Source organism: Myxine glutinosa, chromosome 5, assembly GCF_964187855.1.
Source record: "Myxine glutinosa chromosome 5, kmMyxGlut1.1, whole genome shotgun sequence".
NCBI lineage: Eukaryota > Metazoa > Chordata > Myxini > Myxiniformes > Myxinidae > Myxine > Myxine glutinosa.
This window is the reverse complement of record NC_136265.1, coordinates 36082774-36099747: the sequence shown is the minus strand read 5'-3', so window position 1 is coordinate 36099747 and position 16974 is coordinate 36082774.

The window sequence follows — 16974 nt, the reverse complement described above, 5'->3', positions numbered from 1 at the left end:
GTCCCTGCTCTCCATCTTGTTCTCCTGCTCCCTTTATCATGTTTTATGTTTTTTTTGTGTTAGTTTGTCTTTGTGTGATCAATGTTAGCCCTTACACGAGCCTCGATCTTGTATACAAAAAAACAAACAAAAAAAACAACTATTGTGTTTTAAACTATATATATATATATATATATATATATATTGTGTTTTAAATACAATATTTAAATGAATTCGTGCCGAATACTTTATACTTAAAATCAAAACGTACTTTGTTTAAAATATAATATTGAAATGATTATTTTTTAACTCGATAGCTTAACGTTTAAGGTGCTGCCTTACAATTTTAGGGTCCTAGGTTTGAGCCACTGTCCTTCCGTTGAAGTAACATCAGGCGGATTAACTCAGCCTGTCAATTTTTGACAATCAAATCAGCCTGTCAATCAATTTTTTTTGAATATCCTCTTGGGAACTTACCAGCGTTAATTGGAGTGTTTAAGATGATGTAACTTTGTTGAAACAAATATTTAGATGGCACAAATTGAGGTGTAACCCCGCAGGCTGTGTTCGTGTTGTCTTCAGAATGCTGCACCTGTCTCATCCCGCAAGGTGCTCTCCTATTACGGTAGCTCGATGATCACAGCACGCTGTCGGGCAAATTGACAGTGCTTCTATCTTTGTCACGGTTTTATAGGTATTTAATAAAGAAATGAAACTCGAGAAGACAAACCGAAGTTTAAAGCTGAAGGTCGTGCTGAGACACGCTCTGTCAATAATATATAAGCTGTATCATGTAACATCATGATCATAATATTAATGATAAGAACGGTTGAAAAGAACGTTTTTTGAACTTAAAAAAATCAATCAGAAATGTTCATGTGGATGTCTTTGACCAAAGTTTAAAACATACCAAACGAGAACGGCACTCAGTGGAGAGCATACCTCCGCCTGGTTGGCCATATCACTCAATGGTGAAGAAGCAATAAAAAATTAAATAATCCTCATATCCGAATCCATATTCAGATCTTCACCAAAATCGAATCGATTCTTCCTTGTCACACACACACAACCTGCACACAAGGTTTTGTCCAAATCCATACATAACTTTTTCAGATATCCCGCAATGTATAGTTTTTGGCCCATCATCCCAATGGTGAAGAATCACTTTAAAAAAAAAATTCTCGTATCCGAATCCATATTCAGATCTTCACCAAAATCGAATCTATTTGTCCTTGTCAGACACCCAATCTGTCCACCAGGTTTCGTCCAAATCCGTCCATAACGTTTTGAGATATTGTCATGTATGCAGTGCAAATGTTCACCGTTGTATCCCTACACCGGGACCGGGTTGTATCCCTACGCCAGACCTCGGATGGCGCTGCTGTGAATCGGGCCTTGATCGGCAGAGTGAATAAACGCGTACGACAATTGATCGCAGTTTGTCGAGATACATTACATGGCGACGAGGATAAACATCTAGACCATGACTTCTTTCGGCCATATCGATGAATTCGACCCTAATGAGGGGGATTTTGACACGTATTCTGAGCGGTTGTCTTTCTACTTCGAGGCGAACGGCATCGCGACCGAAGCCCGGATGAAGGCCGTGTTACTGTCCGTTTGCGGAGGTGAGACGTTCACACTTGTTAAAAACCTGATTCGGCCTCGGACAATCCAGGAGCTCACGTATGCAGAGCTCAAGGCCGCTTTGAAGGAACATTGCAATCCATCTCCTTCAGTCATCCTGTGTCGGTTTAATTTTTACATGTGCAGACAGCAGCAAGGTCAGTCGATCGCAGACTTCATTGCACACCTCAAAAAACTGTCATCTGTGTGAGTTTGGGGACACGATCGATGACATGCTTCGTGATTTGCTGGTGGTTGGCATGTTCGATGACCGCACTCGTAGACGCCTGCTTGCTGAGAGAAGACTGACGTTCCAAAATGCCAGAGACACCGCCATTTCCATGGAAAGTGCTGTGAACGCAACGCTACAAGCATCGGTGCCACTCGCTCGTCTGGTACCAGCCCTGCTGTGAATCGGTTGGATCATGTTCAGCCAAAACGTTGGAACAAGGCTCCTCGTCAGAAGCAAGTGCAGTCTCAAACCCACAACAACTGTTTTCGGTGCAACGGAAAGCACCCTCCGGAGACGTGTCGGTTCAAAGATGCCACCTGCCATTTCTGTTCGAAAACTGGCCATATTGCTCCAGCTTGCATCACTCGCAAATCTGGAAAAGGAAAAGCTGCTGACAAGATTCATCAGTTTATCGGTTCGGAGGAACCCGAGCTTGACCAGGTGAGCTCTGTTTCCGACAACTCAGAATCGTATGACCTGCTTCATATTGATTCTCACCATAGGCGGGACCCTCTTCTTGCCAATGTTGTCGTCAACAATCGACCATTGCAAATGGAGGTCGACACTGGTGCGGCCGTCTCGCTCATCAGCCATGCTGTTTTCACAAACCTGTGGAGTGATGCTGACCGACCCCATCTGAAACCTACTACCTATGGACTCTCCACCTATACAGGTGAGAAGATTGTTCCCTGCGGTACATGTGACGTCACGGTGGGCTACGATAACCGTGAGTTTCACCTACCCCTGATCGTCATTCCTGGAAAAGGCCCTTCCTTACTCGGCAGGAACTGGTTGAGCATAATTCGACTGAAGTGGGAAAGCATTCATCAACTCCGGGCAGCCAACGTTTCTCCTACCGCAGCATACACACTAAAAAATGTGCTGGATACGTACCCGGATGTCTTCAAGGATGAGCTTGGAACCTTGAAAGGACATACGGCTAAACTCAGGGTTGACCGGGATGCCAATCCTATATTTTGCAGGGCTCGCCCAGTCCCTTTCGCCCTGCGTGAGCGGATTGACAAGGAACTGGATCATCTTGAAAATCTGGGGATCATCGAGCAAATCCAGTACGCCGAATGGGCGGCGCCCATCGTTCCGGTCATAAAATCGGACCAGTCCATCCGCATATGTGGAGATTATAAAATGACCGTGAACAGGTGTTCTTCATTGGATAAATATCCAATCCCGAGGATCGAAGACCTCTATGCTCGTCTCACGGGAGGCAAGACTTTTACGAAACTCGATCTCAAATCCGCCTATCTACAGCTCTGCTTGGACGAGAATTCGAAACAGTATCTTACCATCAACACGCATCGTGGGTTGTACAGGTACCACCGACTTAGTTTTGGAGTGAAATCTGCACCTGGAATTTATCAGCGTGTCATGGACAGTTTGTTTGCCACCGAACGCAACGTCGTTTGTTACCAGGATGATATTCTGGTTACTGGTCGTACGGACGCGGAACATCTACAGAACCTGGAGAGAGTTCTGAAGAAGATTTCGGACTCCGGCCTACGTTTGCGTCGAGACAAGTGCAAGTTTATGGTGCCATCAGTCACGTACCTGGGTCATACGATTGATGCCGGGGGTCTACACCCGACAGATGAGAAAGTCCGAGCTATCAAGGATGCTCCTGCTCCACGAGATGTGACCGAATTGAAGTCATACCTCGGTTTGCTTCAGTTCTATGGTCGTTACATCCCCAATGTGACCGACGTTTTGGGCCCCCTTTATCAGCTTTTGAGGAAAGGAGTCTCCTGGAGCTGGGGGTTTACTGAACAATCAGCATTCCAGACCTCTAAGGATCTGCTCAAATCGTCCAATGTTCTCGTTCATTTTGATCCAGAGAGGGATCTTGTGCTGACATGCGATGCCTGTCGGTATGGAGTGGGGATTGTATTATCACACGTGATGCCTGACGGTACGGAAAGACCGGTTGCATTTGCATCCAGAACGTTGTCCCCGGCAGAGAAAAACTATTCCCAACTTGACAAGGAAGGATTGGGAATCGTTTTCGGAGTCGGCAAATTTCGCCAATACCTTCTTGGACATCATTTCACGATTCGCACTGATCACAAGCCACTGATCAGTCTGTTTGGTCCAACTAAGGCGACATCTGACACACTACCGCCCAGGATCATCCGCTGGTCCCTGTTTCTCGCTGCTTATGACTACACCATATGTTATAAGCCCGGTTCGTCTATCACAAATGCAGATGCCATGAGTCGGTTACCCCTTCCAGAATCCGTTGATGATTCGCCTACACCAGGATCCATTATCGCACTGATGGATCATCTGGAAGATTGTGCTGTCGATTCCGGCCAGATCCGCACTCATACTCGACGAGACCCCGTTCTGTCCAGAACTGTCCAGGCTGTACAGCTTGGATGGCATTTGCTACCTGAGGGTGACCCAGATTTTGCGGCTTTTAAAGCACGTAAAAACGAACTCAGCGTGGAAAATGGTTGCCTACTCTGGGGATGTCGTGTCGTGATCCCGAAAAATCTGCGTTCCAGGGTCATGGATGAAATCCATGACTGTCACCCCGGGATTGTGAAGATGAAGTCACTCGCCAGAAACTATGTGTGGTGGCCGAATCTTGATGCTGATATCGAACATCATGTTCGACATTGTTACCCCTGCCAGAGCACCCGGAATACACCTGCGAAAGCGCCACTGCATCCCTGGGAATGGCCCAGCGAACCGTGGCATCGCCTACATCTCGATTATGCCGGGCCTATTAACGGCAGCACGATTCTAATAATTACGGACGCGCACACAAAATGGATTGATGCCTATGTGACGCGTGGTACTACGTCAGCCATTGTCATCGAAAGACTCAGACGCTGTTTCGCCACTCATGGTCTGCCCAGGATGATCGTGAGTGATAACGGTTCGTGTTTTTCCAGTACCGAGTTTGCCAAGTTCACACGTCGGAACGGCATCAAACATAAGTTTGTCAGCCCACATCACCAGGCTTCAAATGGCTTGGCCGAACGATCCGTAGGAATCATCAAATCCGGATTGCAGAAACTTCAGGAGGGAACCCTAGAAACAAAGCTGTCTCGTCTCCTGTTCAAATACCGCATCACGCCACAATCAACAACCGGTGCAGCTCCGTCTGAGTTATTGATGAAACGACACTTGAGATCGACACTTGACAATCTCAAACCAGACATATCATCAAATGTTTATCAGAGCCAGCTTAATCAAAAGTTGGTGCACGATAAGACGTCCAACAGTCGATGTATCAACATTGGAGATCCAGTGTTTGCCCGAAATTTTGGTGCAGGTGCGACGTGGCTACCGGGGGACATCATCGAGAAGCCAGGTCCACTGTCCTGTGTGATTCGCCTGCAGGACGGCCGCGAAATTCGTCGACATCAGGCCCACATAACCTACCGTCACTGTGAGTCGATGGAGCCTGTAGCATCGTCACAGTCAGGACAACAGTTCGACCCGCCACTGCCGGAGATCGTCGTGGCCGCTCCAGCCGGCTCGGATGCCCCGAAAACCTCTGCAAACGCTACACCCTTCGTGGAGACCAAAGGAATCACCTCGGACTCTGTATCCACTGGTACACCGCGACGCTCAATGCGTGAGAGAAAAGCACCCGACCGGTTGAATCTTTGAAGATGTTTTTTTTTCACGTTGACACATGTTCTATTTTCACGTATTTTCATTATTCTCATAACCGTTTGCACACATATTTTCACATGTTTTGGAAATGTTGCTTTTGAAATGTCAATTCTGGAAATCTAGCACGTATTGCTCTTGGTAATTTTGGACTTAAAGGGGAGGATGTCATGTATGCAGTGCAAATGTTCACCGTTGTATCCCTACACCGGGACCGGGTTGTATCCCTACGCCAGAGCTCTAATGGCGCTGCTGTGAATCGGGCCTTGATCGGCAGAGTGAATAAACGCGTACGACAATTGATCGCAGTTTGTCGAGATACATTACAGATATCCTGCTACGTATCGTTTTTGGCCCTATCCCCTAATGGTGAAGAATCACTTTAAAATACTAGTAGCCGGAATCCAGATCATTCTAGTAGCCGGATCCGAATCCAAATCTTTACCAAAATCTAAGCATTTCGTCCTTGTGACATACGCTGCATCTCTGCCAAATTTCGTCCGAATCCGTCCACAACTTTTTGAAATATTTTGTTCACAATCAAACAAACAAACGGATGGACAAACAGACAGAGGTGAAAACATAACCTCCATATACCTTTGGTGGCGCAGGTAAATAGACATCTCACGTAGTGGCAACAAATATTCCATACAACATCCTGAAATATCTTGTACTGAACGACATCAAAATTTTAATTAGCCAAGGCCAATGGTTACAATGTGTATATTATATGTAAAACTGTACTAAACTAGAAAGCCACTCGTATCCGAGCGCATACTCACGCCGTGGGTCAAGTTGGAATAGTACGATTTCACAAAAGTTTGAGGGAGTAGTTCAGTGACAACACAAGACAAGACAACACAAGACAGACACTGCACAGATAGATATATTTAGAATATATAGAAGATAATGCTAAAAACAACAAGGCAATTTCACTTACATTTTCGGATTCAGCGTTCAATTCTATATACGTGAGTGTATTTTGAGGCATGTGTGACTTCAAATAAAATTGTACGCCAGGAAAACGTTCGTTTCATTCCTTCGGGATACAACATGTAAAACTGGCCCAAACGTCAAAACAAAACTCGCTCATTTTAGGTCGTACAAGCTAATGCGACCACTCATTCTTCTGGGAAGAATCCCGTGCACATGCTTGTCGCACTTATAAGTCACCTAAGTCTTTATAAGTTCATCAAATACTGACACCGCGATTGACATTCGATGAGGTAAATGTTGATATCTCTTCTGAGGTAAAAAAACAAAACAAAACAAAAAAAACAGTTTTAAAGCATTATACGTGTCAAACGATACATTTTATGAAACGGGAAAACCTAATACACACTTTGGTTGTTTTAAAATGACAGATTATGTCTTTATTAGAAAAAAAAAAAGAACCTTGAAGACGACGCTGCTAACAAAATACACCGCTCTAACGCATAACCACGAGTTTAAACTACATTTACAACAAATATGAAGACTATTTTCATATCACAATGTTAAATATAGAATGTATAGAAGATAATCTTTAAAAAATGAGCCCTATCTTCCAATGGTAAACAATCCTTCAAAAAATTCCTGGATCCAGAATTATATCCTGAGCTTCACCAAAAACTAATCAATTCTTCCTTATCCCAAGGGCAATCATCCCACTGTGGCGGACACGAAAGCTCACTGGCGTGATGACATCATTCCGCGAGCCAAGTGGGCGGCGGCCACGCCTGAGGGGTAGGCGTGGCCGCGGGATATACACCGGGCGCACAGCCCGGAACGCTCCAGTGTTACAGTGGAGCTCTTGAATAAAGACTCTTACAACTTACCGCGTTGTCCGCTTCCTCCTTGCTTACAAGCAGCGCGCGTAACACCGTGCTTCACTGGTGACCTCCGACGTTCTGGTCAGTCGTCACTGACCACCCGAACCCGCCACAGCCATGGCAACCAACGCAGTAGCGATAAAGCTCCCCGAGTTCTGGGAAGCTCAGGCGGAGATCTGGTTCCTGCAGGCCGAAGCCCAGTTCAGGCTTGGAGGCATCACGGCGGACGAGACACGCTACTGCCACGTGGTCGCCTCCCTCGGGGCCGGCACGGCCGCCCGCGTCGTGTCTGTCCTGAGGAACCCACCAGCCGACGACAGGTACGAAGCGATCAAGCGTCTCCTCCTCACCACGTTCGGCCTCACGGTGGACGCACGGGCCGATCGCCTCTTGGACCTCCCCGAGCTCGGTGACACGCGACCGTCAATCCGAATGGACCATATGCTGTCGCTCACGGGCGACGAAACCCTGAACGCTCTATTCCGGGCGTTATTTCGACGCCAGCTGCCGGCACGAGTCCGCCTCGCGTTGGCCGGTTCTGCGACAACGGAACCCCGAGCGCTCGCGGCCGAGGCTGACAAGTTCTACGCGGCTTTGGACACGCAGGCGAGTTTCGGTGTGGCCATAGCGGCTCCCGAGCCCGAAACTGCTGCGGATGCTCACCCCTACTACGCGACGCACCGCGTAGCCGCTGAACCTCCTGCGGGTGCCCACCCCTACTCCGAGGGGCGCCTCGTGGCGGCCGCCACGCCTCGCCCACCACCACCGCGGAAACCGCGGCCTCCGGCTTCGCCGCAAACCTGGTGCCATTTCCACGCTAGGTTCGGCCACGAGGCTCGGCAATGTCGCCCGCTGTGCTCATTCGGCAGGTCGGGAAACGCCTGGGCCGGCCCTCGGTAGTGGCACTGAGCGCCGGCCGATTAAACAGCCTCCTGTACATAACGGACACCTTATCCGGGCGCCGTTACCTGTGCGACACGGGAGCGCAGGTGAGTGTCGTTCCCGCCGGTACGTCCGACAAGCAGTCCGCGGGCCGGGGCCCCGCGCTGCTTGCTGCCAACGGTACGCCCATTCGCACATACGGAAAACGCTGCCTTTCTCTGTGGTTCGGAGGGCAGGTTTTCCGATGGTCGTTCGTGACTGCCGACGTGCCTATGGCACTGCTCGGCGCGGACTTCCTCTGTGCCAATGGCCTGTTGGTCGACGTAAAGCACAGAAGGCTTGTCCAGGCTGAGACGTTCAGCTCGCTCGCGTGCGCGCTGCCCGCCTCGTTGAGCAGCTCACGGAGCGGCTCACGGAGCGGCCCATCGAGCGGCTTGCTGAGCGGTTCGATTCCGGCCAGGTTCATCTGTACGCTTCCGGCAGCGGACGAATTCACCCGCCTCCTCGCCCGTTTCCCGGCCCTCATGCGGCCCACCTTCTCGGCGGGGACCGTCAAGGTTGAACATCACATCCCCACCGCCGGGCCACCGGTCTACGCCCGGGCACGCCGCCTCGAGCCGACGAAGCTCGCGGTAGCTAAAGCCGAGTTTGCTACGTTGGAGCACCTCGGCATCGTGCGGCGCTCCGATAGCGCGTGGGCCTCGCCACTGCACATCGTGCCAAAGCCGGGGGGTGGATGGCGCCCGTGTGGCGACTACCGCCGTCTCAATGACGCTACCACCCCCGACAGGTACCCGATCCCGCATATCCAAGACTTCTCCGCCCGTCTGGCGGGACGGGTCATTTTTTCGAAAATTGATCTCATACGGGGATATCACCAGGTACCTGTCAGGGCGGCCGACGTCCCTAAAACGGCAGTCATCACGCCGTTCGGCTTATTCGAATTCTTGCGGATGCCGTTTGGTCTCAAGAATGCGGCTCAGGCGTTCCAGCACCTCATGGACAGCGTCTTGCGCGACTTGGATTTCGTCTACGTCTATCTGGATGATATCCTCGTCGCAAGCGCGTCCCGTGAAGAGCACCTACACCATCTCCGCACGCTCTTCGAACGTCTGGGCCAGCATAGCCTGATCGTGAACCCCGCCAAGTGCCGGTTCGGTGTCACTGAAATCGACTTTTTGGGGCACCGCGTCACCAGGCATGGGGCCGTCCCCCTACCGGCCAAGGTGGAGGCGGTGAAGGGGTTTCCGCGTCCCCGTTCCATCAAGGCCCAACAAGAGTTCCTCGGCATGGTGAATTTTTATCACCGATTCGTGCCCCGCGCTGCTCAGCTCATGCGGCCCCTTTACGAGGCCCTCCGGGGCAAGCCGGCCAAGCATGACACCGTTTGGTCCGCGGCCATGGACGCGGCCTTCACGAGCGCAAAACGGGCCCTCGCCGACGCAACGCTGCTGGCTCACCCGGTGCTCAACGCTCCCATCGCCCTCACTACGGACGCCTCCAACTACGCGGTGGGCGCCGTCCATGAACAATGGGTGGACGGGGTTTGGCAGCCACTCGGTTTTTTCAGCCGGCAACTCCGGCCAAACGAGTTAAAATAAAGCACGTTCGACCGCGAGCTGCTCGGTCTATTCCTGGCCGTTCGCCATTTCCGACACCTCCTGGAGGGCCGCCCGTTCACGGCTTTCGTCGACCACAAGCCGTTGGTCTACGCAATGGCCAAAGTCATGGAGCCGTGGTCGGCCCGCCAGCAGCGCCACCTCTCCGCCGTGTCGGAATTCACCACGGACATCCGGCACGTCGCCGGCAAAGACAACGCCGTGGCCGACTGTCTTTCTCGGGCCAGCGCGAACGCGGTCCACCTCGGCGTGGACTTCGCGCTCATGGCGGCCGACCAGACCACCGACACCTCGGTGCAGGCCCTCCGGGCGGCGGACACGGGCCTCCGCCTTGCCGACATCCCCTTCGCGGGCACCGTCCTGCTCTGCGACGTCTCCCAGGGCCAGCCTCGCCCCATCGTGCCCGTTTCCTGGCAGTGCCGCATCTTCGCCTCCATCCACGGCCTTTCTCACCCGGGCCGGAAAGCTTCTCAGAAGCTGGTGTAGGCGCGTTTCGTCTGGCACGGCCTTCAACGGAACGTCCGTGACTGGGCCAACGCCTGCATGGCCTGCCAGCGGGCCAAGGTCCACCGCCACACCCAGGCCCCGCTAGCCCCTTTCAGCGTGCCTGCACGGCGTTTCGACCACGTCCACGTGGACCTGGTGGGTCCCCTGCCCCCATCGCGGGGGTTCACCCACCTGCTCACCATGGTGGACAGGACCACCAGGTGGCCGGAGGCCGTGCCCCTCACCTCCACCACCACCGCCGACGTGGCGCAGGCGTTCATCGCCACCTGGGTCGCGCGCTTCGGCGCACCGGCGGACATCTCGTCCGACCGCGGCCCACAGTTCATGTCCGAACTTTGGGGCGCGGTCTCCCGCTCGTTGGGGGTCACGCTGCACCGCACCACGGCCTACCACCCCCAAGCCAACGGGTTGTGCGAGCTGTTTCACCGCTCCATGAAGGCCGCACTCATGGCTGGCCTTCAGGACGACGGTTGGACCGACCAGCTGCCGTGGGTCCTTTTGGGCCTCCGCACGGCCCCCAAGGAGGACCTCCGGGCGTCCGCTGCCGAGCTCGTCTACGGCCAGGCGCTCCGCGTCCCGGGCGAGTTCGTGCCCGACGCTACCAGTCCCTGGTCCGCCGCACACCAGCGCTCGGACCTCCAGGAGGCCGCCCGACGATTTGCCCCCGTGCCAACGTCCTGCCACGGTGGCCCCCAGTCCTACGTCCCCCCGGCGCTTCGCACAGCGGAGTACGTCTTTGTGCATCATGACACGCACCGGGGGCTACTCCGGCCGCCGTACGACGGGCCCTTCCGGGTCCTGCGACGGGGCGACAAGTCCTTCGTCGTCGACGTCGGCGGCCAGTCGGACCGGATTTCTGTGGACCGCCTCAAACCGGCGCACGTGGACGTCGACCGACCACCACGGTTGGCCCTTCCTCCGCGGTGAGGCCGCCCCCCGTCCACAGTTCCCCCCGCTCGACCACCCACCACCAGATCGGACCCCCCCCTCCCCCCCACCCACGACCCTCCAGGGGTCGCTTCGGCCGGGTCATCCGGACCCCCCTTAAATTGACCCTGCCGGTGCAGGTCGATTCTGGAGGGGCGTGTGTAGCGGTTCCCGCTGAATGTACACAATCGCCTTGCACCTGCCAGGACGCGGCCAGGGCGCGATCGCCATGCCGGGCTCGTCCGGACGGGCCCAGACGCACGTCTCCTGGGCATGCCCGGACTCGCTGTTCCCGGGCACGCCCGAACCTCCCGGGCACGCCCGGTCTCGTCTTTCCCAGGCATACCCGCTCTCGCCTTTCCAGGGCTCGCCCAGAGCGCCCGGGCACGCCCAGCCTCGACTTGCCAGGCCGCGTCCAGGACGCCCGGGCATGTCCAGACTCGCCTTTCCAGGACTCGCCCTTGACACCCGGGCATGCCCGGTCTCGGTTTTCCCGGGCAAACGCCCCGGCATAAATGTGTATATATATTGCTGCCCGATAAACGGGCTTTTCAGAATACCTGAGCTGTTTTGTTTCAATAAAGCAACTCGGACGAATTCCGTCTTTGGTCGCGTCAATTCTTTCGACTCGCGTTGGAGCGCAGCTCCTTCAATGTTACCTGGACCGAGCAGATGGACGCGGCGTTCGTGGGCGCGAAGCTCACCTTGGCAAACGCCACCATGCTCGCGCACCCGGCGCCCGATGCACCGATCGCCCTCACCACTGACGCCTCAGACTACGTGGTGGGCGCGGTGCACGAGCAATGGGTGCGTGGAGCTTGGCAACCGCTGGCGTTCTTCAGCCGGCAGCTTCGCCCGCCCGAACGCCGGTACAGTACCTTCGACCGCGAGTTGCTCGGACTCCACCTGGCGGTCAAGCACTTCCGCCATCTGCTCGAGGGCCGTGCGTTCACGGCCTTCGTCGACCACAAGCCACTGGTGTTCGCGATGGGCAAGGTCGCCGAGCCGTGGTCGGCCCGGCAGCAGCGTCACCTCTCGGCCGTGTCCGAATACACGACGGACATCCGGCACGTCGCGGGGAAGGACAACCCGGTGGCGGATTGCCTTTCCCGGTCCGTTGCCCATGCGGTCCACCTCGGCATCGACTATGCCCGGATGGCGGCGGACCAGGCTGCCGACCCCGACGTCCAGGCCTTGTGGACCGCCGTTACGGGCCTCCGCGTCACCGAGGTGCCGTTCGACGGCGCGGGCACGGCCCTCTGGTGCGACGTCTCCCTCGGCCGGCCTCGCCGCATCGTGCCCGCGGGCTGCGCCAGATTTTCGACGCCATCCACGGCCTGTCCCACCGGGGCACGAGGGCCTCCCAGAGGTTGATCGCCGACAAGTTTGTCTGGCATGGCCTCCGGAAGGCCATCCGCGGCTGGGCCAGGACGTGCCTCGCGTGCCAGCGCGTGAAGGTGCACCGACACACCCAGGCCCCATTGGCCCCGTTTGCGGTGCCGGAACGTCGGTTTGACCACATTCACGTGGACCTGGTGGGACCTCTGCCCCCCTCGTGGGGTTTCACCCACGTCCTGACCATGATGGACCGCACCACCCGGTAGCCGGAGGCCGTGCCTTTGGCGTCAACGACGGCGGCGGACGTCGCGCAGGCGTTCATCGCCACCTGGGTCGCCCGGTTCGGCGCCCCCTCGGACATCTCGTCAGACCGCGGCCCCCAGTTCACCTCGGAGCTCTGGCGGGCGGTCGCGCGGGGGCTCGGGGTCCAGCTGCACCGCACCACGGCCTACCACCCCCAGGCTAACGGCCTGTGCGAGCGGTTCCACCGCTCATTGAAGGCCGCGCTCCGGGCGAGCCTCTGCGACGGTGGCTGGGTCGACAGGCTCCCCTGGGTGCTGCTGGGCCTCCGGACGGCGCCCAAGGACGACCTGCGCACATCCGTGGCGGAGTTGGTCTTCGGGCAACCGCTGCGGGTGCCGGGCGAGTTCCTCCCCGACTCCACGGCGCCATGGTCCGCGGCGCAGGAGCGCTCCGCACTGCAGGAGACCGCCCAGAGGTTCGCCCCGGTGCCCACGGCGCACCACGGGCACCCACCTACACACGTCGCCCCGGAGCTTCGCACCGCGGAGTACGTCTTCGTCCGGCACGACGCCCACCGGACACGACTGCGGCCCCCGTACGATGGGCCTTTCCGCGTGCTGGAGACCGGGGTGAAACATTTCACCTTGGACATCGGCAGCACTCCTGACCGTGTCTCCATAGACCGCCTCAAGGCGGCCCACCTCGACGTGGACCACCCACCGCCGGTGGCTCGGCCCCCGCGTCGGGGCCGCCCCCCGGCGGGCGGACCCCCGGCACCGCCCGGCCCTGCCGGCACACCGCCCCCCGAGCCTGCACCCATCCCGGGTGCAGCCGGAGGCATCCCAGCTGGCATCCCTGCACCCCGGACGCCGCCAGTCGCCAGAGGGCGCTTCGGCCGGGTCATCCGTTTGCCCCGCAAACTGGCCCTCCAGGTGCGCGGGAATTCTGGGCGGGCGCGTGTGGCAGACACGAAAGCTCACTGGCGTGATGACATCATTCCATGCGCCAAGTGGGCGGCGGCCATGCCCGAGGGGTAGGCGTGGCCACGGGATATACACCGGGCGCGCAGCCCGGAACGCTCCAGTGTTACAGTGGAGCTCTTGAATAAAGACTCTTACAACTTACCGCGTTGTCCGCTTCCTCCTTGCTTACAAGCAGCGCGCGTAACACCGCGCTTCACCACCAACTTTCATCCAAATCCGTTCAGAACTTTTCCAGATATCTTGTTCACCAAGACACGAACACGCACACACACACACACACACGCACACACACACACACACACACACACACACACACACAAACACACACATGGACACGATCGAATGCATTACTCCCTGGCGGGAGTAACAAAACTTATACACATCCAGCATTCCGAGCGATGTTCCAGAATGTTGTTAATGTCAGCGATGTGCTTCCTTAACACTAACAAGGACCAACTGCTATCTTGGACCAATTAAATTTAGGCTGTAACACCAAAATGTGAAAAAAGTCAAGGGGTGTGAATACTTTCTGAAGGCATTGTCGGTACTTCAGTATTTGGGCAGGGTTTTAAGCTGCCACACGTTGGCCTTTGCATGTCCGTTCTGAGGCCACCAATGTTCGCTATAAAGTGTATGTTGGGATGTGGGGTCAGGCAGTGCTGCCGCTGGCCCACAGGTAAAAGGTAACCACAGGGAGGGCAATACCTGCATCGCTTTGCAATGTTGAACACATCCCAAGACCACCCCCGGGCTCACCCAGTCAGGCAGCGTTGGGTGCCATCCAAGCCTCCTATGCCCCCTGGGCAGCACCGGCTAGCCCTTGCTAGTATTCCATAGATAGGGCCTTGTCATCTTATGTTTTCCGTCAGGTCATGTCTGACTTCTGGCGACATTCTTGATCAGATTTCTCCAAAACATGCCAATCCTACATTGCTTCCCGAAGCTCTGGCAGAGACAGCTTGGTGGCAACCTTTACCCCATCCATCCAGCACATCCAAAGTCTGCTCCTTCCTCTTCTCCCCTCAACCATACCCAGCAAGGTTGATTTCTCGAGACTTTCCTTTTCTGCATGCTTCCGTGATGAGATGGACGGAGTTATGTGTTCACCCATGTTTGGCTGTGAGCAAGAAATCTCAATCTTGTGGACGGAATCGGACGAAATTTGGGGGACAGGTTGGGTGTGCGACAAGAATGAATTGATTCGATTTTGGTGAAGATCCGGATACTATAGAATTGTTATAGTGATTATTCAGGCAACTGCGCCGCAGCAAATGATGCTCCCCGCAGACATGTGCTACGTAACATAAGAAGAAGAAGAAGAAGAAGAAGAAGAAGAAGAAGGACAAACTTCTGGCAGCTCACATTGTAGTTTCTGCTTGAACTACGGATGCAACAGCTCAGTATGAAACCACCTGAGTGCATCTTAAGCAGGTGCGCGTTGTGGCGTTGTCTCTCATCTGCACGTCATACAATTTCATAGAAAGACTGAATATTATACGAGAACACTGGATCACACTATTGTTCTCGAAAACCTGACAACACTAAACCACCCTCATGTCGGGCGTGACCACGTAAAAGGTCAAAGATTGACAGGTTTCTGGAAACACTTGTTGGCCTACTCCATGTTTGAAGCTAAAATTGCAGCAAGTGGGATGGAGTTCCGGAAATGATTGAGTGGAACTTATTGCCTTTTCCTGCACTGAGTTTTCTTTTGAACTCCAATAACATAAATCACCTTCTTGCATGGTTTCCTCTTAGCAACACCCTATTTAGCCTCACCTATTCCCGAAGTGATGGGAGAGGCCTTTACCATCGGCCAGGTGTGTCAGTGAGTGCTGCCCCCCATGGCCTACACGGATTTATACTTTGATGTATGATAGTTCATTCTCGTGGTTCAATGTTCAGTCATGTTCTCTCTATTTTCAGAACGTTTCACTTCCTCGGGCACTTTGTCTTGTGTTCCTTTCCCCGACCTCGTGTTGCTGGCAATCATCCACCTGTTCAACGATCGTCCCCAACAGTATGTGTAGCAACAAGGAATAACGAGGAACTTTTGCGCAGGAGGAAGCCAAGTGGCCCATCATTCCTGCATTACACTAACACCATGAGTTACTACACCACCCATCCACACGCAAGCTACCTACAAGTCCTGCCAATATCCCTGTATCCAGGGCCGGCGCCAGACTATTTTGCACCCTAAGCAAGGCCAGCTACTTGCATCCCACCCCCCCCTAATTTTTTTTTTCCAACTTCGATTATTAAAAAGATGTTTTGTATAAAAAATAAAAAAAAAGCAGAAAACTTGAAACAGCTAAGTTTATTTTTAATTGCAAGAACAAATACCGTGAGATGCCAACAGCACCAATATTAAATGCGCAATATCCATTAATATGGCAGTGGCCCTGTTGCCCCCACGCTTTGGGGCAAATGGGCTTTCACTTAAAAAAAATATGACACTCCATGTGGTTTGCAATGCAAAATAAAGAAAGTGGTCCCTTTATGAGTGTGTGAATGGAAATTACAGATAAACAAAACAGTTTTTGGTTTGAGCAATAAGTTTTAGATATGCAAAATCAAAATTTTAAATAATCAATCTTTGATTTTCTTTCGCAAATACAAAATAAAATATTTTGGCACACAAATCATTTTGCACTAAAGGGCACTCGGTATAATGCAAACCTCAGCCATTGGCAACACAACATTCAAACCTTTTACTTCACACACCTTTAAGTATATATACCATTTAAGGATACTTGGCGTAACCAACCCGTATTGTCACCACAATATTTCGCTTACACTCAGACAAAGAAACAAACAAAAAAAACCAGACAGAGTTAAAAATGTCTCATAAAAGTTTCAATTTCAGACACATCAACATCTCACTTTGCGTGCTTTTTCCTTTGCAAATTTTGTCACAAATTCAACCGGATCAAGTGCTGATGCCTGGGCATGTTCAATTGATATAGTTGCCAAACCAACTCGTCTCTTTTCCAACATTGTAGGGCGTATGTAAGTTTTTATAAGTTTGAGCTTTGAGAAACTACGTTCACCACTTGCCACTGATACTGGAAGTGTGCGAAGGATCCTGAAAGCAACGGAAACATTAGGCACATTATCCAGGAGTTTTTGTTGTAGTATGAAGAGAAGTACTTCTTGTGGCAGCATAGACTTTGGAAGTCTTCGAGCTA